We start from the raw sequence: 24,537 nt of genomic DNA on the forward strand, positions 1-24,537 counted from the left end.
ATTCATTGCCAGCAGACCTGCAGTACAAGAAATGTTAAAAGGAGTTATTCAGGTAAAAGGAGTACAATACCAGACAAATACTTAAATGTAAACAAAAGAGTGATGTTTTTAACAAATGTTAAAAAAAAAAATGAAGGTAAATAGCATGAGAATCATTGCTATCGGTATCACAATTTTCCAAAATGATGAACGCAACTGCTAAGGTATAGCCTGAGCCAGTTAATTAACTTTCCTGTGCCTCAGTTTCTTCATCTGTAAAATGGGAAGAATAATAGTATGTACTTCCTAGGGTCTTATGAGAATTAAATAAGTTAATTTATATAACATGCTTACAACAATGCCTAATGCATAGTTAGCTGGATAAATGTTAGCTATTATTATTATTACTAAAGTTCTAAACAAAACAAAGTAAATGAAATCTTCATTCAAGAAAAAAAATTTCATTCCAAGAAAATTTAGCACATATTAAAATTCTGCAAAATGAGTTTTGAGTTTGCAAGTAAAACAGACTTGGATTCTAGGTTTCGATGATTTTAAACATGTTGTCAGACCTACCTGAATACTTTGACTGACATTCAAAAGTCTTGTGGGACATGAATAGGACAATTCTTCATTACATGAGAATGACCTCCTCATTGTAGAACATCTAATGTCCCTGGCCCCTCCTCTTACCTGGTTGCACCTTAAAACATGTGAAAACCAAACATACTCTGACAAAATTTCAAAGCAATCCCTTCTGGCAATATAATCTTATTGGGAATCCCAAACCAGGAGCAGGCGTAGGTACCATATACCATTACCTAAAGGCAATGAGATAAACAGCTAGTTTCCAGGCAGGAGAATTTGGCTATACTCCAAATGTAGTTTTTTTTACAACCTAGGTTCAAATACTTATTAGCTATGTGATCTTGGGCTAGTCTCTCAATCTCTCTGTGCCTCATTTCTTATTTTTAAAATGTGATTATAATTAGCTCCTACCTTATAGGGTTGTGAAGTTTAAATAAGATAACATATATATAGCACTTAACAAAGTATTTGACTCAAAATAAAATATAATAGTAGTGGTTGTTGTTGTTGATGTTATGCTATTAGGGGAAAGAGTTATCCCTTGTGGCAGAGACTACCAAATACTCCATGTACTACCTTTCATTTCCCAGCCTCCTCTGTTGTTAGGGTATGGCTTTGTGTCTGATTCTAGCCAATGAACTATGATCAGAAGTGATGTATCATTTAGAGGCTGAAGTAGGTAAGAGCTAATATGTTGTCTATTTGTCTTTCTTTTCCACATTGGCCTTGCAGAAGAGAGCAATAAGCCTCTGATCAGTGCATACCTATTTAAAAATGAGAAAATTGTGGTATGAAGAATGAATATAAGATCACATTGACTTTCATTTGCAGTGATTTGCAGTCTCATATATACTGTATAATAGACCCTTCACATAAACAAGGATTATGTTTCCAAATTCACCATTGCATGTAATTTCCCTCATGAAACTGAATCTAATAAGTAGAAAAAAATAGAACTCTGTTGAGACAAAGGTGCTAGGTGGTTGGTTAGGCTCACTCACTAGCTAGGCATATCTCTCTCACACTCCCGACTCAACTAGAAAATTCAGTTTCATGTGTAAGCAAAATGACAAACTTATCCACCTTGGACCTAAAGTGTTATTATTAGAGTCAAGACGACAAATAATAAAATCATGTATGTTAGGGATATACTATATACAAGTCACAGAATATTAGAGATGGAAGTAGATATGAAAGGTCATGTCACCTAATACCTACACTTTGCGTATGAGGAAACTGAGGCCAAAGAAGGGAAAAAGGATGCCCCCAAGATGATCAAGCTAGATAATAATAATCCTGGAATAATAAAAAAGGCCCCCTACCTCCTAGATCAGTAATCTTTGCACTAATGTCCACTACTTTCGACGTATGACAATTTAAATATAAATGGCTTTGTTTCCCCTTTCTTTAGTATGGGCCCATGGAGTTATATAAGAGGTCAAAACAGCACATCAAAATGAGCTGAGGAAAAGGCCAAGATTTCATTGAATTATGATAAAAGCTAATTAATATTATGTATATATACCCAAGAAAAGAATATTAACACACCAAATCTCTATCCAAAATCCCCCAGAATCATTCATCACCATAAAACATCTGCTGTCCATGAAGGAAATGCATTTGAGAAACTTTTTCCCCAGGATAGGATTGCACAGAAGTGTTAGGTAGCTAGTCAGACATGAGCAACATGGGAACAAAGGAATAGAGGCCCAGCCTAGAGACTGTCCAAAGGATACTCTATTGGTAGTTACAGAATCCCTCCTGCATCCCCAGAGACAAAGGACTGGAGGGCCATACTCTGTAGCTGGTTTAATCTGGCCACAGATGCCTGTGCAGAAGATACTACCCTAACTTGCCCGCAACTTAAGCCTCATTTTACTGTCATGATAATACTATGTTTATTCCTGAAAGTTCACGAATCTAATTATAACAGACTGATTTCTGGGTAAGCTCATGTGCACTAGGTAAAGTGTTATACAGCAGCCAAGTGTCAGTCAAAATGACCTCACATGCCAATCACCTAGGAAAGCCTTTGAAACCATCCATCATGCCCCAAATATGATTTAGACATTCCAACTTCTGGATGGTTACAGTTCTCTTTGCCAAAATCATATTCCTCTTTGGAGAGTGCTCTGTCTTTCTTAAATATGCTTTTAGTAAATCTTTTCTAAATCTCACTGACTCTTTGCTGTAATTCTTCACTGTATCAATAAGGAAGAACTGAGGAAAAATGCTAATTACACTTCTGTGCCATTACCCCCCATGCTGCTGGAGTAACACCAAAGTTCAAATTGCCCCCAAAAGGTAATAGAAGCCATCTACCTTTGTTCCCAGTAACTTCTGAAGTGACTGGCTGGCAAAAAGGATACAATATAAAGTTAAGGTCAGGAGTGCAGCCTGTTAATGTATCATGGGGACACTAGCTGGTTTGTAGAAGGAATGGTCTGAGTTGTATCTAGGCTTTCTAAGCCTTAGGTCTGACCAAGTGACCAACCCAGCCTGACCCTTTGGTCTCCAGAAGCAGCAGGAACCAAAGGCTTTCATTCATCCCTGAAGAGCTTGCATCTCCAGCCAAATATCTGTTCAGCTATTTCAGTCTCTCCATCTTTAGTCTTAGGACTATGTCAAAGGAGAAAATATAGGTATGGAATTTGCCTTGATCTCTAACTCCCTTTCTGTGGAAAAGCTCCTAGCTTGTTCTCTTCAGTCCTACTGCTGGATTGTAAACTAGTAAATCTCAGCATGCAGTTGAAGGCCACATAGGCCCAGCTGCCCTGTGTAGGCCTTGGGAGGAAAATTTGTCATGTGTTATATACCAGGGGCTTGAACTATAGCATTCAATGCTAAGGAGGATCCATTTATTAAGAAAAAAAGACTTAATAAAAATTATATTGTTAACTCTGATATCATCTACCCTAGAAATGGATTTTTTTTTTCCTTGGGGCAGGAGTGGTGGTGGTGGTGGCAGCCAGAGCCTAGTGAATGCACTTTCCAGAATACCACCATTATGCAGAGTGCTGACAAGGCAAAACGTGGTACATAACCAACTAAGTTTTTTCAGGTTTCCCAGTTGTCAGTGGCTTAGTGAAATCATCAGTGAATTACCTCAAGACCCAGAATGCACATCATCTGGGCCTGCTGATCTATGTATATTTCAAGTTTGTTTGCTTAGCTATATTTTTAATTGCTATTGCTCAGATTTTTATTACTGCCTAAATGTCTCTTTCTTTTCTATTCTTCTTTTTCTATTCTTCTAAGGATTATATTCTTCTAAGGATTATTTTAATTATATATATATATATATACACACACATATATATGTATATATGTATATATATACACATATATATACACATACACCCATATATACACATACACATACATACATATATGTGTGTATGCATGTGTATATATATGTATGTATGTATGTATATAATATATAATTATATATATTATATATATTTATATATTTAATTATATATACACATATACATACATATATACATGTATATGTATATATGTATATAATATATAATTATGTGCATGCACACATATATGCATACATACATATACATATATAAATAAATACATGTACACATATATGCATATGTGGTTGAATATTGTAATTGTGTTTGTGTGTATAGTATTTATAGCCACTTTCAGGAGAGTTGCTATTTAAAGATCTGATCTCCCTAAAGGACAAATGCCCTAAACAAGACATTTAAAATTAAATTTTTCCACATTGCCATGTCCCTATTCTCTTGCTCAAATCAACTTCCACTTTTACTGGCCCAGCTGCCTGCCTCAAGATTTAGAGAGAATGTGGTTTGAGGTTAGTGAATGTTCTAGGGCAGTGGTTCTCAAACTTCAGCATCCATCAGAATCTCCTGGAGGTCTCGTTGAAACACAGATTGCTAAGCACACTCCAGTTTGATTCAGTAGTTCTAATAGGGAAGAAGGTGCCAAGAGTTTTCATTTCTAACATATTCCCAGTGATACTAATGCTGCCAGTCCTGGGACCACACTTTGAGAAGCACTGCTTTGGGAGTTGTGGTGAAGAGGCTTGGATACTTGCCGATGCAAACCTGCCTGACTCTGACTCTGACTTCATAGATCCAAAATGGATCCTAGGGCATAAAACAAGAGAGAAAAATCAGACTTCTGTTTGCATGTGCCAGTCTGAGGAAAAAGACTATAGTTTTATCCCACCCCTCTCCTACACCTATGTAAGTTTGCACAAAATGGGGTAAACTACACTTGTGAGAAATAAGGGGGAGAAATATGAAATAATGTATACTAGTTAGCCTGTCCATGCTTGCTGGACACTGATCTTTAGAAAATGACAGATAAAGGGTAAAAACGATGACCTTACCAGTCTGCCTCTGCCTTAGATAAGCTTAATTTTGTAGGTCCCAAACATTAGCGTGAAAATTTAGATTTCAAGGGTCTTCATCAGAACTTCTTGATGTGAATCTTGAGGCACTGGCCCAGAAACTCACACTTTAACAAGTTATCTAGTGCAAGTGGCATATGGGCCACACTTTTAAGAAGCATCGTTCTAATGGTAAAAGGCAGAACACATAGAAAAGAGACCAGAATAATGCTTTAAGAAAATCCAGACGCAAGTATCACTTCATATTGTGCAAGCAACATACACAGGGCCAATAAATTAATAGAGTTATCAGAATGAAATTTGTTCCTGCAAATGGCATTTAGGATTTTTGGAAACATAAACTGGGATTTCTTTAGTAAAACAAACAAACAAACAAACAAACAAAAACTTTCTAGCACTGAATGAAGCACGGAAAATGACTGAATTATGTAATGCTTTTGTATAAAAATTTACACAACTTCTTCTAAGCACTTGTATTAACTCACTTCATTCTCAGTAGTACCTCTATAAACTCACCTTGCCCCATTTGAAAGATGAATAAATAGAAACCAGGAGACTGCTTTTCCCCTGGTCACACAAGAAGTTAAGTGACTGAGCCAAGATTAGAACTCAGGCCTCAGGACTATCCAAAGTCCCCTCATTTGTGCCAGGCTGAAGTCACAGGAAGAGATAACTGAAAAATACACTTTCATGGTGTACCAGGTTGGCATCATTTGGGTGTTATACCATGTTTTTGTGCTAGAAGCTCATGTAACATGGTAGTAGTTAACAGGAACCAGAATAAACAAGCAGACTGCCTCCTCATTTAGGTGTGTTTTGCCTTCTGGGCTATCCTTCAAAATCCTCTAAGACAGCAACCACAAGAGGAGGGTGGAAAGGAAAAGACACAACCTAAACCCATTACTCCTTGAGTTATCATTGTTTCAGTAACACAATAAAAGATTTTGCTCTGCTACAGGCTTTTTTTTTTAAGTTATTTTGAGAAAATTAGCAAAATCCAGTGTTCCTTTGCCATCTGCGAACTTCATTTACCTGAAGCAGCTGTCCCTAATTATTAGATACACTCGTGTAACCAGTATGGCCCCATCTGTCTATACATTGATTAGCTTTTGCTAAATAAAAAATCGTTGAAGAAAGATACACTAATCAGGGCCTTGTTTAAAGAGTCAGGACACAGTAGCTCTGCCATTGGTTGGAACATGCAGCACTCTCTAAATTTAAAGACTATGATACAAAGACCTGGTCTTGAAGACCATCCAATGACAAGAATTCGAAGGCATAAAGGCACTGACCAGAAGAATAGACTTGTATAAATACCAAGTGTTAGCTGGAGTCTCTAACTCAAACTGAAGCCCTCCTATCCTATTAATCAAGTTGAAAGACATATATTTCATCCCTACCTGCTCTTCTGATCCCTAAATCTCATTAGAGGTAAAAAAGAACCCCTATTTTCCCATTTCCTACATAATTATTGGGGGAAGATAGACATTTTGGAATGGGTTTTTATTGATTTGGTTGTGTGTAATCTATTAGCATTTCAACTTGTCAGAATACTTGTTCTGTAGCATTCGGGTGGTGGGGGAGCTATAAATAAATAGATCTGTGAGAGTACAGCCTGCTGTTGGCATAGCTTGCAAGCTATCCCATTATAAAAACACACTCTGGAATTTGCCTTATTACCTTCTTTGTTCATGTTCAGTAGCTGGCCTCTGCCAAGGTTACACTGAAATACCTTGGCTACTTGACATTTCACTTTCCATTTCTTCCAGCTCTTTTTCTTCCTCTACTGTAAGGAGCAGGAGAGATAAACCTCACTTCACATGGTACAGAGACAGTTTAATGAAAATAAGGGTGTAGGAAGCAAGAAAAAAAAACAGACACTATTTTTTGTCTGTTGTAAAATAGTGCTCAGTATCAAAGACAGAAGCAAAACATACATAAGAAACAAACTTTCATCAGATCCTAATCTTTTAGAACCAATTATTCCTTTACATTTCAAAATACACAAGTAACACGACAGAACAAAATACGATTTCCTTCTTTTCTGACATACTTTGAACCTCTCCCTGGGCAAACAGTTCTTTGCAAACCAATGTCAAACATTTCCTTCACTTCTGTGTCCCTCCACACCATGATATTCCATGGAATGGCTATATGCAACAATCCTGCCTACATGTGGCCTACGGCCTCCAATTTACTTTGATTTTGAACACAAATCGCAGTGGTATTCTCTAATTGTTATGGTACTAAGATGTGGGGAAGGTGCTGCGGGAGGAAAAGTGTATAAGTATGTTCTGGATTGATTTCTAAGGGAAAGCCAATCTGTATTTCTTCCTCTTCCTCTCTTTTTTTTACTTCCAGTCTATCTTTTCTACCCTTGGCAGACAGTGTGCGGTTTAGGGGAAAAAGAAAAAAAAGGAAAGAGAAAACCCCATATTTCTGTTTGTTTTTTTTTTCCTATTACCACAAGTCTTACATGCAAATTGAGACTTGAACAACTTCTACATTTCTCCAAGAAAAATTAAATTTGGGTTGACATGCCATGAACAGATTTTGAGATAATGACCCAGATGTAGACTCTAGATCATTTGTTGCAAAAATTAAATAAATAGCTACCATTTATTGATTACTTTCTGTTGCAAAGCACTTTACATGTTCCCTCTCATTTCATCTTCGCTACTTACGATTATTATCTGCAAATTACAGTTTAGGACACTAAGGAATTGAGAAGTTGTTTAACTTCTAGGAATGGAATTAACACTTAAAACCACATATGTATACCTCCGAAGCCTGAGCTTTTGATCACTATATATTTCTGTCACTCATAGTCATATCAACTCTGCCAAGAGGTAAAAAAATCATTTAAAAATGAAAATAGTTTAAAAATTATTACTGTGCTTTTCTCTTTTGCCTTTTAGAGTACTTAGCTTATGCCCTAGTCTGCTTAAGGCAATCATTTGGGGAGAGGGTGGGAGTGCATGGCAGAGACATTAGCATTTATGACAGAAGGAGAAGAAATGAAAAGAAAAAACAGGGCAATATTTGCTTCTACTTACAAAATAGGTTCATGCAGTAGGGCAACATCCTTACAAGCCAGGCTTTTTTCTTATGACAATAATAATAGCATAATTTTTACTATTGCCCAAATGTCTCTACTCTTTTATATTTCTTCCTAAGAATTAATATACACATATACTCACAAATGGTATGAAATTCTGTATAAATGTTTCTATGTCTACATATATACAATTCCTTTACCTCCTACTTTAGCAAATCAAGGGTTAAGTTTTAAGGATACAATTCATAGAGTGCCCCAGAAAAAATGTCCTTTGCCCTGTGACAATTAGGCCAACTCTATGGTATAAGAAAGAAACAATCTAATAGGGGTAAAAGAACATTTCCACCTTTCCATTCCTGAGGAATTGTCAGGGGAGGAAGGGAGAGACAAACACAGGAAAGAGAGAGGAGTCTACAGAGAGAATCACAGTAAGATAAGCAAAGGTAACACTACTCCCCAAGTGAAACTATGAAAGAAGCCTACCTCATAGACTCCCCTATAACTTCCAGTCTAAGTAAACTACATCAAAGTCTCTTTGGTCAGGGAGAGTACCCCTGAAGTTTAGTTTTCTCCAACTACTCTCAGTTTCCATGAGGAATGGACACTGAGTGTGAGACATTGGGTCTGTTATGAGAAGCACTGTGGCAAAGAAATAAGACCACTCCAGAGACTGGCCAGTGGGCTAGATGGAAGACCTAGCAGAGTCTTGGAGCCTAAAAACAATGGGGACTATGAGGAAGCAGAGGCTCTGACCAAAACAAGAAAAGGAAGTCAAATCACAATTGGTAAAACTAACCTTCAGCTGTACGCACCAACACAGCAAGCAGTAAACAGGAAACAAGGGACATTAGTCAGCCACCAAACAGAGCATAGTCCAAAGACTACATAGATTCAATAATCTCCATCTTCTCCTTAGAACCAAGAGTTTCCATAAGCCCTTACCTCATATTCTTAGATATCATTTTATGGAAAAAAAAAGTAGGGAAAGGTTATCTGACACATTTTTATCCAAGAGAAACTGAAATCCATTTAAAGGGATTATTTAAATCGGAAGTTGGAAACTATGACCCATGGACCTAATCTCCTACCTATTTGGAAAATAAAATTTTTTTGAAATTTAGCCACTCCTATTCATTTGCATACCGTTTGTTGCACCATTTGCTCTCAGAGTTGAGTATTTACAGCAGAGAACATAAGGCTCACAAAGCCAATATATTTATTATCTAGTCCTCTATGGAAAAGTTTGCCAATCCCTTGCTTACATTACCAAATAAGACATCAGAAACATGGCGGAGTGAGAGATTTCCCCAGATCTCTCCTCTTGAAACAACAAACTGAATATGTAAAACTTAAACACCCAACCTGCACACCAGCACATATGAGTGTGGGATCTATGCATAAAAGCTAACACGGGTCAGAATCTTGGGAGTCTAATAGTAGTCTCGGAGAAACAAAGAAGCTGCCTCTCACAGCGAAATCTCCCAGCAGGAGAAGGGGGAGGGAAGAAGGTACAGCGAGTTCCTGAGAGACTGAGAGTTCCACAAACACAGAGGCAGTACCCAGGGATCAGGGCAAATAGCAGAGAAGAGGGGATGGCAGAGAAGTGGGGATGGCAGAGAAGCAATAGTGGTTGCAAAACATAGGCTAAGCCACAGACCCCATCCCCCAAACCAGGGGGCCCCTCACCACATATCCGTGGAGACCAAACGCCACGGAGACCCAGGAAATCCAAGCAAACCCTACCAAAACTATTGTTAACAATGACAGGGACTGAGAATGAGAGTAGCGAGTATGATTGAATATCTATAAGGAAAAAAAAAGCATTCTTAAGACTTTATATAAAGTGGAGATGCAAGAGGCTTAGGCACCACTTTCTGGAAACCAAAAGAAAAAAGCTTTCTTTGTGACAGGCTAAAGAGAAACCTTTATATAATAAATCTTTTTTCTGGCTAAAAGCAGAATACACTTCCATTAATGCCCAGGTGGAGAAATAGTCCATTAAACACCATGAACAACCAAAATGACAGGCAGCTCAGAAAGAAAGAGAAAAATCTCCTGAAAATAAGCTTCAAGACATAGAAATATGTAATTTAAATGACAGAGAATTCAGAATGGTACTTCTGAAAAAACTCAATGAGATCCAAAAGAATTCATATCAACAGTTTCAGGAATTGAAAAAAAAATATAACTAGATGAGCAGAATAAGTTCTTTAGCAAGGAGATTGAAACCCTCAAAAAGAACCAAATAGAACTTCTGTAGATGAAGATATTAAAAGATATTAAAAATTAAATAGCAAGCTAGAGAAATAGAGTCAAACAAATGGAGGAAAAGATCAGTGATATTGAAGACAGAAATCAAGAAATAAATCAGAAGGAAGAAGAGAGAAACCAAAGAATGAAAAATGATGAACGAAATACAAGAATTAGCTGATACCATCAGGAGAGGACAAATAAGAATAATGGGCATTCTGGAAGGGGAGGAAAAGGAGCAGGGATAGAAGACATTTTCAGAGAAATAGTTGATGAGAATTTCCCAAATCTAAAGAATGAACTGCAGTTTGGAACTCAAGAAGCCAACAGAATACACAATTATCTCAACCCAAAAAGGCCTTCTTCAAGACACATTGTATTAAAATTATCAAAAATCAGTGACAAAGAATGATTTCTCAGAGCAGCCAGGGAAAAGAAGACGATAACCTACAAAGGAAAATGTACTACATTCTCGATGGACTTAACACAAAACTTTCAAGCCAGAAAGGAATGGAATCAAATATGCAAACTATTAAATAAAAGAAACTACCAGACAAGAATAATGTATCCAGGTAAGCTCTTCTTTAGATATGAAAGAGAAATAAATACCTTTCCAAACATACAAAAATTGAGGGAATTTTCTACTTTGAGGCCTGTAATACAGGAAATACTGAAAGAGATCAGCTCACCTAAAACAAAATGACAAAAAAATAATACATAACTAGGAGTAAGGTGACTAGCAGGCAGATAAAAGCAGAGGAGTGAAATCCATACTAAGAATAGGGCATCATAAGCTTAAATAATAAGAAGAGATTTGTTATTGCAAGATAGTAATAAAGTACAGCACACATAGGGACAAGGTGAGAAAACAATGACTGAAAAAGAGAGGATTCAAACATTGAAATTCGCAAAAGGGAATGGAGATAAGGCATGCGCAGAAAAAAATGGACTAATAAGTATATGTGTGTGTGTATCTATATATACACAAAGACCAGAGGGAAAAATCCACAAAACCCAACCAAATAAAACACACACACACACACACACACACACACACACACACACACACACACACACACACACAAGGAAGCAATGGAAACTCCGAGCTACCGGAAAGCAAAGATAAAATGGTTATAGGAAAACTTCATATTTCGATAATCACCCTAAATGTAAATGAACTGAATTTACCAATAAAAAGTCACAGAGTTGCAGATTGGACCAAAAAAACAAAACTCAATCATATACTGCCTCCAGGAGACAAATCTCAGTACCAAAGACAAATATAGAATCAACAAGAAAGGGTGAAAAATAATAATGCAAGCAAATAGCATTCAGAGAAAAGTGGGAGTTGTGGTAATATATCAGACAAAATAGACTTCAAAATAAAAAAAAATGTAAAGAAAGATACTGAGGGACACTTCATACTAATAAAGGGAAACATGAACCAAGAAGATATAACACATTAATATCTATGCTCTCAATCAGGGAGACATGAAATATACAAAGCAATTACTAACAGTACTAAAGGGAAAAAAAGACCAAAACACTCGCATAGTAGGGGACCTAAATACTCCACTTTTGGAGATGGGCAGATCATCCAAACAGAAAATCAATGAGGAAATAATATCCTTAAATGACACATTAGACCAACTGGACAGAATTGACATTGACAGAGCCTTCCATCCCAAAACAGCTGCTTATATAGTCTTTTCTAGTGCACATGGAACATTCACAAAAATTGGCCACATACAGGGACACAGAGATAGCCTCAACAAACATAAGAGGATTGAAATCATACCAACCATATACTCTGATCATGATGGTTTGAAGCTGAAGATCAACTGTAAAAAGAAAGAGAGAAGAACGAATACATGTAGATTAAACAACATGCTACTGAAAAATGAGTGGGTTAGAGAAGAGAAAAAAAAGAGATCAAGGGAAACATATAAATGAATGATAATGATACTAAAACATCTCAAAACTTTTGGGACATGGCAAAAGCGGTCATAAGAGGAAAGATCATATCATTACAAGTCTAAAACCTGAACGATCCCAAAACAAAAACGATCTCAAATAAAAACCTAACACTTCATCTTAAAAAACTAGAATTGGAAGAACAAATGAAGGCTAATGTCAGCAGAAGGAAAGAAATAATCAAAATTAGAAGAGAAATAAATGAAATTGAAAACAAAAAAAAACAATACAAAAAATAAATACAGCAAGGAGATGGTACTTTGAGAAGGTTAAGAAAATTTACAAACCCCTGGCTAGACCCAATAAAGAAAAAAGTGAAAGCACACAAGTAAATGAAATCAGGAATGAAAGAGGGGAAGTAATGACAGACACCACAGAAATACAAAGGATCATACAAGAATACTACGAAAAAGTATATAACACCAAATTTAATAACCTAGAAGAAGTATACCAGTACTTAGAAACATACAACCTTCTTAGACTGAATTGAGAACTGGAAAATCTAAATAGACTGATCAGCAGTATGGGAATTGAAACAATCATCAAAAACCTACAAAAAAGTAAAAATCCAGGACCAGATGGCTTCACCAGTAAATTCTTCCAAATATTCAAAGATTTAATACATATTCTCCTCATACTCTTCCCAAAAATGGAAGAGGTGGCAATACTTCCTAACTCATTTTATGAGGCCAATATTACTCTGATACCAAAACCTGGTAAGGATAACACACAAAAAAGAAAACTACAGACCAATCTCTCTCATGAACACAGATGCAAAAATCCTAAAAAAGATACTAGCAAACCGAATATAGCAACATATTTAAATGATTATACACCACTATCAAGTGAGCTTCATCCCACAGGCACAGGGATAGTTCAACATATGCAAATCGATTAATATGATACACCACATAAACAAATAAAAAAATAAGAATCATATGATCATATCAATAGATGCAGAAAAAGCCTTCAACAAGATACGGCATCCATCTATGATGAAAACACTTAACAAAATTGTTATGGAAGGAAAGTACCTTAACATAATAAAGACCATATATGACAAAACCTCAGCTAATATTATACTTAATGGTGAAAAACTAAAAACCTTTCCTCTAAAGATCAGAACAAGGCCAGCTTGTCCTTTTTCACCATTGTTATTCAATATAACATTGGAGGTCCTAGCGAGTACAGTCAGGCAAGAGAAAGATATAAAGGGCATCAAAATTGGAAATGAAGAAGGGAAATTGTCACTATTTGCAGATGAAACGATTCTCTATATAGAAACCTCTAAAGACTCCACAAGAACACTAGTAGAAACAATAAGCAAATACAGTAAAGTCTCTGGATACAAAATCAATGTTCGAAACTCCATAGCATTCCTATACTCTAATAATGAAGTGTCAGAAAAAGAAGTGGAAAAAAATACTTCCTTTTGCAATTGCAACAAAAAGAATAAAATACTTAGGAATAAATCTAACGAAACAAGAAAAGGACCTATATAATGAAAACTATAAGACCTTTTAAAAAAATCAAAGAAGATACAAAGAAATGGGAAGATATGTCATGTTCTTGGATTGGAAGAATCAACATAGTTAAAATGGCCATATTACCTAAAGCATTATACACATTTAATGCAATCTCTATTCAAAATCCCATCAGCATTTTTTAAAGAATAAAAAATCATCAGATTTCTACGGAAGCAAGTAAGACCCCGAATTGCCAAAGCCATCCTGAGGAAAAAGAATGAGGCTAGAGGCATCACTCTGCCCAAATTCAAAGTATACTAAAAAGCGACAGTAATCAAAACAGCATGGTATTGGCAGCAAAACAGACACATGGACCAGTGGAACAGAATCGAGATTCCACAAGTAAACCCATATTTATATGGGCAAATAAATTTTGATAAAGAAGCCAAAAACATACAGTGGAGAAAAGAAAGCCTCTTCAATAAATGGTGCTGGGAAAACTGGAAAGCCACCTTCAAAAGAATGAAACTAGACCATTGTCTATCACCACACACCAAAAGTAACTCAAAATGGATTAAGAACCTGAATATAAGACCTGAAACAATGAAGTGCATAGCAGAAAACATAGGAACTAAACTCAAGGACCATGGAGTTAAAGAGGGTTTTATGAATTTGACCTCAAAGGCAAGGGAAGTAAAAGCAAAAATAAATGAATGAGACTACGTCAAACTAAAAAGCCTCTGCACAGCAAAAGAAACTGTCAACAAGGTAAAGAGACAACCATCCAAATGGGAAAGTATATTTTCAAGCATCACCTTCAATAAGGGCCTAATATCCAAAATATATAAAGAACTCATATGACTCAATAATAACAAAAAAACAAATGATCCAATCAAAAAATTGGCAGAGGACCTGAACAAACACTTCTCCCTAGAGGACATACAAATGGCCTATAAATATATGAAAAGATGTTAAACATCACTAGCTTTAGTGGAATGCAAATCAAAATATCTATAAAGATATTTGCATACCGATGTTCATAGCAGCATTATTCACAGTGGCCAGGACATGGAAGCAAACAAAGTGTCCTATGATAGATGATTGGCTAATGAAGCTGTGGTACATATATACAATGGATTCTTACTCAGCCATTAGAAGAGATGAAATACTGCCATTTGTGACAACATGGATGGACCTCGAGATAATCATGCTAAGTGAAATAAGCCAGACAGAAAAAGTTGAAAATCACATGATATCACTTATATGTAGTATATAAACCTAAAAGCAACCAATGAACAGGACAAACAGAGACTCATGGACATGAGTTTAGTTTCTATGTTTTCTTCTATACATTTTATTGTTTCAGGTCTTATATTTAGGTCCTTAATCCATTTTGAGTTAACTTTGGTGTGTGGTGATAAACAAAAGTCTAGTTTCATTCTTTTGCAGGTGGCTCTCCGGCTTTCTCAGAACCATTTATTGAAAGGGCTTTCTTTTCTCCACTATGTTTTTGGCTTTTTTTGTTGAAAATTATTTTCCCATATAAATATGGGTTTACTTCTGGACTCTTGATTCTATTCCACTGGTCCATGTGTCTGTTTTGCTGCCAATACCATGTCATTTTGATTACAGTCGCTTTGTAGTATAATTTGAAGTCGGGCAGAGTGATGCCTCCAGCCTCATTCTTTTTTCTCAGGATGGCTTTGGCAATTCGGGGTCTTTTGTGCTTTCATAAAAATCTGATGATTTTTTTTGTTTTATTTCATTAAAAATTGCCGATGAGATTTTCATAGGGATTGCATTAAATCTGTATAATGCTTTAGGTAATGTAATATGGTCATTTTAACTATGTTAATTCTTCCAATCCAAGAACACGGAATATCTTTTCATTTCTTTGTATCTTCTTTGATTTTTTTTTCATAGGGTCTTATAGTTTTCATTATATAGGTCCATCACTTGTTTTATTAAGTTTATTCATAGATATTTTATTCTATTTGTTGCAATTGCAAAAGAAATTATTTTTTCCACTTCTTTTTCTGACGCTTCGTTAGTAAAGTAAAGGAAGGCTATGGAGTTTCAAATGTTGATTTTGTATCCAGAGACTTTACTGTATTTGCTTATTGTTTCTAGGAGTGTTCTTATGGAGTCTTTAGGGTTTCTATATAAAGAATCATGTCATCCACAAAGAGTGACAGTTTGACTTCTTCGTTTTCTATTTGGATATCTTTCTCTTGCCTGATTGCACTTGCTAGGACCTCCAATGTTATATTGAATAACAGTGGCGATAGTGGACAGCCTTGCCTTGCTCCTGATCTTAGAGGGAAGGTTTTTAGTTCTTTACCATGAAGTGAAAATGTTGGTCGAGAATTTTTCCTATATGGCATTTATTATATTAAAGTACTTTCCTTCTATACCAATTCTGTTAAGTGTTTTGAACATAAATGAATGCTATATCTTGTTGAGGGCTTTTTCTGCATTTATTGATATGATCATAGGATACTTATTTTTTAATTTGTTTATGCAGTGTATCATATTAATTGATTTGCATATGTTGAACTATCCCTGTGCCCCTGGGATGAAGCCCACTTGATCGTGGTGTATAATCTTTTTAATATGTTGCTATATTCGGTTTGCTAGTATCTTTTTTAGGATTTTTGCATCTGCGTTCATGAGAGAGATTGGTCTGTAGTTTTCTTTTTTTGTGTTATCTTTTGGTATCAGAGTAATATTAGCCTCATAAAATGAGTTGGGAAGTATTGCCTTCTCTTCGATTTTTTGTCAGAATTTGAGAATAGTAAGTATTAAAACTTCTTTGAATATTTGGAAGAATTCACTGGTAAAGCCATCTGGTCCTGGACTTTTACTTTTTGGTAGGTTTTTGATGATTGTTTCAATTCCCATACTGCTGATCGGTCTATTTAGATTTTCCAGTTCTTCTCGATTCAGTCTAGGAAGGTTGTATATTTCTAAGTACTGGTATATTTCTTCTAGGTTATTAAATTTGGTGTTATATGCTTTTTCATAGTATTCTTGTATGATCCTTTGTATTTCTGTGGTGTCTGTCATAATTCCCCTCTTTCATCCCCGATTTTGTTTATTTTTGCCCTTTCTGTTTTTTCCTTAGTGAGTCTAGCCAGAGGATTGTCAATTTTATTAACCTTCCCGAAGAACCAGCTCTTCATTGCATTTATTTTTTCTATTGTTTTTTGTTTGTTTGTTTGTTTTCAATTTTATTTATTTCGGCTCTAGTTTTTATTATTTCATTTGTTCTGCTAACTTTAGGCTTCATTTGTTCTTCCTTTTTTAGTTTTTTTTTTTTAAGATGAAGTGTTACGTTGTTTATTTGGTCTTGTTCATGTTTTTGTTGATAGGCCTGTAATTATATGAACTTTCCTCTTATGACCAATTTTGCCATGTCCCAAAAGTTTTGATATGTACTATCATTATCATTTGTTTCTATGTCTTTCTTGATCTCTCTTTTTATCTCTTCTGACCCAGTTATTCTTCAGTAGCATGGTCCTTAACTTCCATGTATTTGTGGTTCTTCCTGATTTCTTTCTGCAATTGATCTCTATTTTCAAAGCATTATGATCAGAGAATATGGTTGATATGATTTCAGCCCTCTTATATTTGTTGAAGGTATCTCTGTGTCCTAGTATGTGATTGATTCTGGAGAATGTTCCATGTGCACTAGAAAAGTATGTATTAGCAGGTGTTTGGGGATGGAATGCTCTTAAATGTCAATTATGTCCAGTTTGTTTAATGCATCATTTAAGAATGTTATTTCCTTATTGATTTTCTGTTTGGATGATCTGTCCATATCTGACAGTGGGCTATTTAGGTCCCCAACTATGATAGCGTTTTGGTCTATTTCTCCCTTTAGTTTTGTTGATAATTGCTTTACATATTTCGGGGCTCCCTGATTGGGAGCATAGATATTAATAAGTGTTATGTCTTGTTGGTGCATGTTTCTCTTTATCATTATGAAGTGTCCCTCAGTATCTTTCTTTACCTTTTTCATTTTGAAGTCTATTTCATCTGCTATTACTACCACTACTCTTGCTTTTCTCTGAATGTCATTTGCTTGAAATATTATTTTCCACCCTTTCACTTTGAGTCTATATTTGTCTTTGGAGCTGAGATGTGTCTCCTGGCGGCCATATGGTTGGATTTTGTTTTGTGATCCATTCTGCAACTCTATGCCATTTTATTGGTAAGTTCAATCCATTTACATTTAGGGTGATTACTGAAATATGAGGTCTTCTTTTAGCCATTTTATCTTTTGCTTAGCTTGGTTTTTCCATTTCTTCCTCGTCCTCGTGGGTTTTCTCTCTGGTCATACTTGTTTTATGTTATATACCATGGTCCTGAATCTTTGGCATGTTTTATGTTATATACCATGGTCCTGAATCTTTGGCATGTGGTTACCATTACGAATATGTAAAGGATAGTTTTATATATATATAGTTGACCATTTTCTTCTGCGTGTGCCTTATCTCCATTCCCCTTTGCAAATTTGTATCTTTGAATCCCCCCTCTTTCAGTCATTGTTATCTCAGTTTGCCCTATGCATGCTGAACGTTCACTACTTTTCATTAAAACAATTCTCTTCTTATTATTTAAGCTTATAATGCCCTATTCTTAGTAAGGGTTGCACTCCTCTGCTTCTATTTGCCTGATAGTCACTTTAATCCTAATTATGTATTTGTTTTTGTCATTTTGTTTTAGGTGAACTGACCCCTTTCAGTATTTCCTGTAGTGCAAGCCTTGTAGTGGAGAATTCACTCATTTTTTTGTATTTCTGGAGAAGCCATAATTTCTCTGTCATATCTGAAGAAGAGATTAGCTGGATACATTATTCTAAGCTGGTATGTCCTTTCACTTAATAATTTAAATATTCGATTCCATTCTTTTCTGGCTTATAAGGTTTGCGCTGAGAAGTCGGAGGATAATCTAATGGGTTTACCTTTATAAGTTACCTTTTTGTTTTTACTTGGCTGCCCTGAGAATTCTGTCTTTGTCGTTGATTTTTGATAATTTTAACACAATGTGTCTTGGTGAAGGCCTTTTTGTGTTGAGATAATTGAGTGTTCTGTTGATGTCTTGAATTCCAAGCTCCAGTTCATTCCTTAGATTTGGGAAATTCTCATCCACTATTTGTCTCAAAATGCTTTCTAATCCCTCTTCTTTGTCCTCGCCTTCGATAATGCCCATTATTCTTATGTTTCCTCTCCTGATGGTATCATCTAGTTCTTGTATTTCTCTGTCATTATTTTTTATTCTGTGATTTCTTTCTATTTTCTTCTGATTTATTTCCAAATTTCGTCCTTGATATCACTGATCCTTTCCTCCATTTGTTGGACTCTATTTCCCTAGCTTGCTATTTCATTTTTCATCTCTTTCAGTGTATTCTTCATCTCCAGAAGTTCTGTTCTCTTTGAGGGTTTCAATCTCCTTGCTAAAGAACTCATTCTGCTCATCTAGTTGATTTTTCAATTCCTGAAATTGTTATTATGACTCATTTCAGATCTCACTGAGTTTTTTCAGAAGTGCCATCCTGAATTCTCTGTCATTTAAGTTGTATAATTCTATGTTTTATGCATATTTTCTGGAAATTTTCTCTTTCTTTCTGAGATGACTTGCCACCTTGGTTGTTCACGGTTTTTAATGGACTATTTCTCTGCCTGGACATTAATGGAAGTGTATTCTGCTGTTTTTCCAGAAAGATTTATTATATAAAGTTCTCTCTTTAGCCTATTACAAAGGAGGAGCTTTTCTTTTGATTTCCAGTAGGTGGTGTCTAAGCCTCTTGGATCCCTGCTTTATATAAAGTCTTAATAACACTTTTTATTTTTCTTGTAGATATTTAATCACACTTGCTACCCTTAGTTTCAGTTCCTGTCAGTGTCAGTGAGGGTCTCGTGAGTGTTTGCTCAGATTCCTCTGGGGCTCCGCGGTGATTCTTCTCGGAGGGAATGGGGGGAGGGGCCCTCTGGGTTGGTGGTTCGGAGCTGCAGCTCAGCCTCAGTTTTGTAACCACAGCCGGCAAAAATTGGCTCTTGTTCCTCTGGGTCCTGTCCTCCTTCTCTGCTTTCTACCCTGATGACTGGGCCCTGTAGCCAGCTGGCCACAGGGAGCTCACACCTATCCCACGCAGGAATGTTCAGGGAACGCGCCCGCTCCTCCCACCACTGCCTTCTCCTCCTGCTGGGAGCTCCGGCATCTGTGAGAGGCAGCTTCTTTATTACTCCTAGTCCCCTGTCCGACACCTGGGTTTCTGACATGTTGTAGCTCTTATGTGTAGATCCTTTGCTCAGACATGCGGGTGTGCAGTTTGGGTGTTTTGTTGTTGTTGTTGTTGAGTGTTAGATGTTCAGCTTATTTTTGTTTTAAGGGGAGAGATCTGGGGATGTTTCTCACTCTGCCATGTTTCCAAAGATCAGTACAGATATTGTATAAAAGAGTATGACAGTCTTACAAAATTAAACATGCAATTACCATACAACCAAGAATTTGCTCTCCTAGGCATTTATCTGAGAGAAATGAAGACTCACCTTCACATACAAATCTGTACATGAATGCTTATAGCAGCTTTAATTGTAATAGCCCCAAATTGGAAACAACCCAGATGCCCTTAAATAGATAAATGGTTTTTAAAAACTGTGTTTGAAATCAAGAGCTGGTTCTTTGAAAGGGTAAACAAAATGAACAGAACATTAGCCAGACTCATCAAGGGAGAAAGAGAGAGGACTCAAATAAAATCAGAAGTGAAAGAGGATAAATAATTACGGACTCCACAGAAATACAAAGGATCATAAGAAAATACTACAAGCACTTATATGTCAACAAATTGGATAATCTGGAAGAAATGGACACATTCCTAGAAACATACAATCTCCCAATACTGAGTCAAGAAGAAACAGAAAATCTGAACAGACTGATTACCACCAATGAAATTGAATCAGTAATCAAAAACCTCCCAAAAAACAAAAGTCCTAGACCTGATGGCTTCATAGGTGAATTTTATCAAATATTCAAAGAAGAATTATCACCTATTTTCAAATTATTCTAAAAAATTCAAGAAGAGGGAAGGCTCCCTAACTCCTTTTATGAGACCACCATTACCTTGTTTCCAAAACCAGACAAAAACATTACAAAAAAAGAAAAAGAAAACTATAAACCTATATATCTTATGAACATGGATACAAAAATCCTCAACAAAATATTAGCAAACCTAATTTGGAAATACATTAAAAATATCATACACCATGATCAAGTTGGATTTATTCCTGAAATGTAAGATTGATACAATATCCGCAAATCGATTAATGTGATACACCACATTAACAAACCCAAAGATAAAAATAAAAAGCATTCAACAAAATCCAGCGTCCATTTATGGTAAAAGCTCTCAGCAAAGTGGGAATAGAGGAAACATACCTCAACATAATAAAGGCCATATATGATAAACCTACAGCTAACATAATAGTCAATGGGGAAAAACTAAAAGCATTTTCCTTATGATCAGGAACAAAACAAGGATGCCTACTTTCAACACTACTCCAACATTGTATTCGAAGTCTTAGCCACAGCAATAAAACAAGAAAAATAAAAATAAAAGGCATCCAAATTGGAAAGGAAGAAGTAAAACTCTCTTTATTCGCCAATGACATAATACTATATAGAGAGAACCCTAAAAATTCCACCCAAAAACTGTTAGAATTGATCAATGAATTCAGTAAAGTAGCAGGTTACAAAATAGTATTCAGAAGTCAGAGGCAATTTTATACACCAATGACGAACTTTCAGAAAGAGAAATTAAGAAATCAATCCAATTTACGATTGCATCAAAAATTGTAAAATACCTGGGAATCAAATTAACCAAGGACGTATGTAGAGAGCCAGATCTGTGTTGCAGATCCATTGGCAAAGCCATGCTTGACTGTGTTGCAATCTGCCAAGGGCAGAGAAGTAAACAAAGAACAGACGGCTGCTTGTGGTTTAGCACAGATAACCGGGTATAGACAGGCTTATGGGAGATTATTGTTGCCAACAAGTTTCAAGTCTTGAGAAGACTCCCACCCTCAAGGACACTGTATCTCCATTATAGTGCAATGTCCCACCTGGCCCCAGCTTTCCTATATTATGTCTCTGTGTTTTTCTTAATCCTCCGTTGCCGCCCCCTCAGGTTAACCCTCTAGTCATACAGGTCGCAACAGGTGGCGTCCAACATGGAGCCTGAGTATGGGAAACTCCATCCATCCATCCATTGAGAATTCCATCCATCTATCCAGATGGAAGTACACTCCTGGGGGACTCGTTCAACACTTAAGAAGTATAAGGTGAGGAGTGGATTGGTTTCCCTGAATATAAAACATGGGGAATTCTGGATCCCAAGAGAGGATCCTTTATGTACAAATGCTTAAGGCTATGCTTAGAACTAGAGGCTATAAAGTGAAAGGAGAGCAATTAACTTATTTTTTTTTAAAATTTGTACAAGAAACTTGCCCCTGGTTCCCAGAAGAAGGGACAGTGAATAGTCAGACCTAGGAAAAGATTGGAAAGCAACTCCGAGGGCGCTATACCTCTTGGGGCTTGTAAAGATCCCCATTTTTACTTTTTCTCTATGGACTTTAATAAGGGATTGTCTTGATACCATCCAAGAGGATCAGAGACTCCCGGGGGGAGTTGACGAAGAATTGGTTGCTGCACTGCGAAGGACTTTGGAGGAGCATGAGGACCTTCATGTTCCTCCACTGTCTTCTGCTCCTCTACCACCATTGCTTCCTGAGTATAAGCAAGAAATAGAGAGAGAGGCTCACAAGGATCAGCAGGCTAGAGTAGAGAACAGTCAGGAATGACTTTAACCGACTGATTAGCACCCCCAAGGAAGTTACAAATACTGTTAATGGGGAAATATGAGTATGTGCATGAACTCTGATCTATATTTGTCTGTGTTATATGTAATATGGTGGTTCAGTTAAGAATTCTAATTATAATAGAAAGGAAAATGTATGTTTTTGGTAACAGAAGGTATAAAGTATAGAGATTTATTTTGAGGGAAATTAAGAGAAAAGTGTCTTAAAGTTAGTTATTTCTGAATGAGTGAAAAGAGGCAAACTGGCAAAATGAGGAAACTAGTAGAAGGTTTGTGAAGAAAATTCTGAGAAGAAATTTTATGTGATTAAGCTAAACAGGATTGGAAATTTAAATGCCAAAAGTAAGCTAAAGCAAAATTAAAGTTGTGTCTTAATGTTTCTTAGACTATTAGTCTGCTAGTGATGTTATGGAAAAGTTTTCTGAGTAGAAAACAAGGATTCCATGCTTACTCAAAGTAAGTTCAGTGTTTTATGTTGCCTTAACCAGTTTTCTAAGGCTTTTAGAGAATATACTAACATTAGCTCAAAATCTGAGGGCTAAACACTCCTGGCTATACATTCCATAACTCAGTCTATGCCTAATATGCAAAGGAAGTTCCAAACGTTGGGGCCTAGACCCCAACCCCACAGCCTGTCTTGATGCCAGAGGTCTTTAAGGTGTCCAATAACTGGGACTGGGCAGAGAAGGAAGCAAAATACAAAAAGGGCTCAAATTTTAGCTGCCATAATACAGGGACCATCTTGAGGTGACCCTGGGCAATAAAAACCTTGCAGGCCTGGAGGGCCTTGATCTTGGTTGGCCATGAGTTACATTGTTGGGACTGAGGCATAATCAATGCGCAAACTGCAGAAGGAAGGGCACTGGAAAGGCAAGTGTCCATCTGGGAAGCCAGGGAGGGGTGGACCTCACAAGCCCTCGCCCCACACAGCAACCCTCTCATGAAGGAGCTGCTCTCTCCTCCAACAATAGAGGCCCAAACGCTTACAAGCTCCAGTCCTAGAAAAATCCACCACGATCACAACAGTGAACCTCAGGTCACCCTCGACATGGCTGGAAGAAAACCTGAACTTTACTAGATACTAGAGCTACCTACTCTGTCCTGACCCATCCCATGGGCCTATTTCCAATGCTACCTGCACAGTGACAGGAATAAATAGTCAGCCTAATGTAATTTAATCTTCCCATCATGAGACCAGGATTAGCAATGAAGTTCTCTGCCACACAACAGGACCAGGCTCCAATGCGGAGAGCACCTTGTCTGGAAAACTGAGACACAGACAAAAAAGGGGGCAGCCTCCTTGCCCACCACACAGAGCACGTTTGTAGGAAACCTAAGTCTAAACCATTCATAGACAACCTACCTCTATGTCAGGGTTTCCTACTAGCAGAGCAACTACCTCCCTACAATCTGTTGAAAGTCAACCCTCAAGGCAAACAGAAAGGACCCTACCAAGTTTTATTAAGTTCTCAACTGCTATCATATTGCAAGGAATCAACAGCTGGATACATTTATCTCAAATTAAACCAGTTTCTTATGACTCCTCACATGTTCCTCAAGAAAATAAATCGGAAAGTACAACCTATTCCTGTGAACCCATGGAAGATCTTAAGCCCTTGTTCCAGAAACTAGATAAGTCCATATGTCCCAGGGAATCAGGGAACTTTTGTTCCTTGATTTAACCTTGAATTAACAAACTACCATGAAAAAGTAACTTCATTGTCAATTACCCCTACTATTAAATTTGACTTGTCTTTTATATATTTTTGCTAAGTTTATGTCTTCTAGGTTACAAGGCTTCCTATCACTTCTACATGCTGGAATGATCTCACGTTGCCTGCCTCTGGGGCTCTTAGAATAGACTTTCAGAGATTTTTATTCCCAATAGGCAGGGAATACAGCCTTACCTCAGCTTTGAAGAAGTTACAGAAGACAGACCTTCCTCTCTCAA

The sequence above is a fragment of the Pteropus vampyrus genome, unplaced genomic scaffold (assembly GCF_000151845.1).
Source record: "Pteropus vampyrus isolate Shadow unplaced genomic scaffold, Pvam_2.0 Scaffold419, whole genome shotgun sequence".
Classification (NCBI taxonomy): domain Eukaryota; kingdom Metazoa; phylum Chordata; class Mammalia; order Chiroptera; family Pteropodidae; genus Pteropus; species Pteropus vampyrus.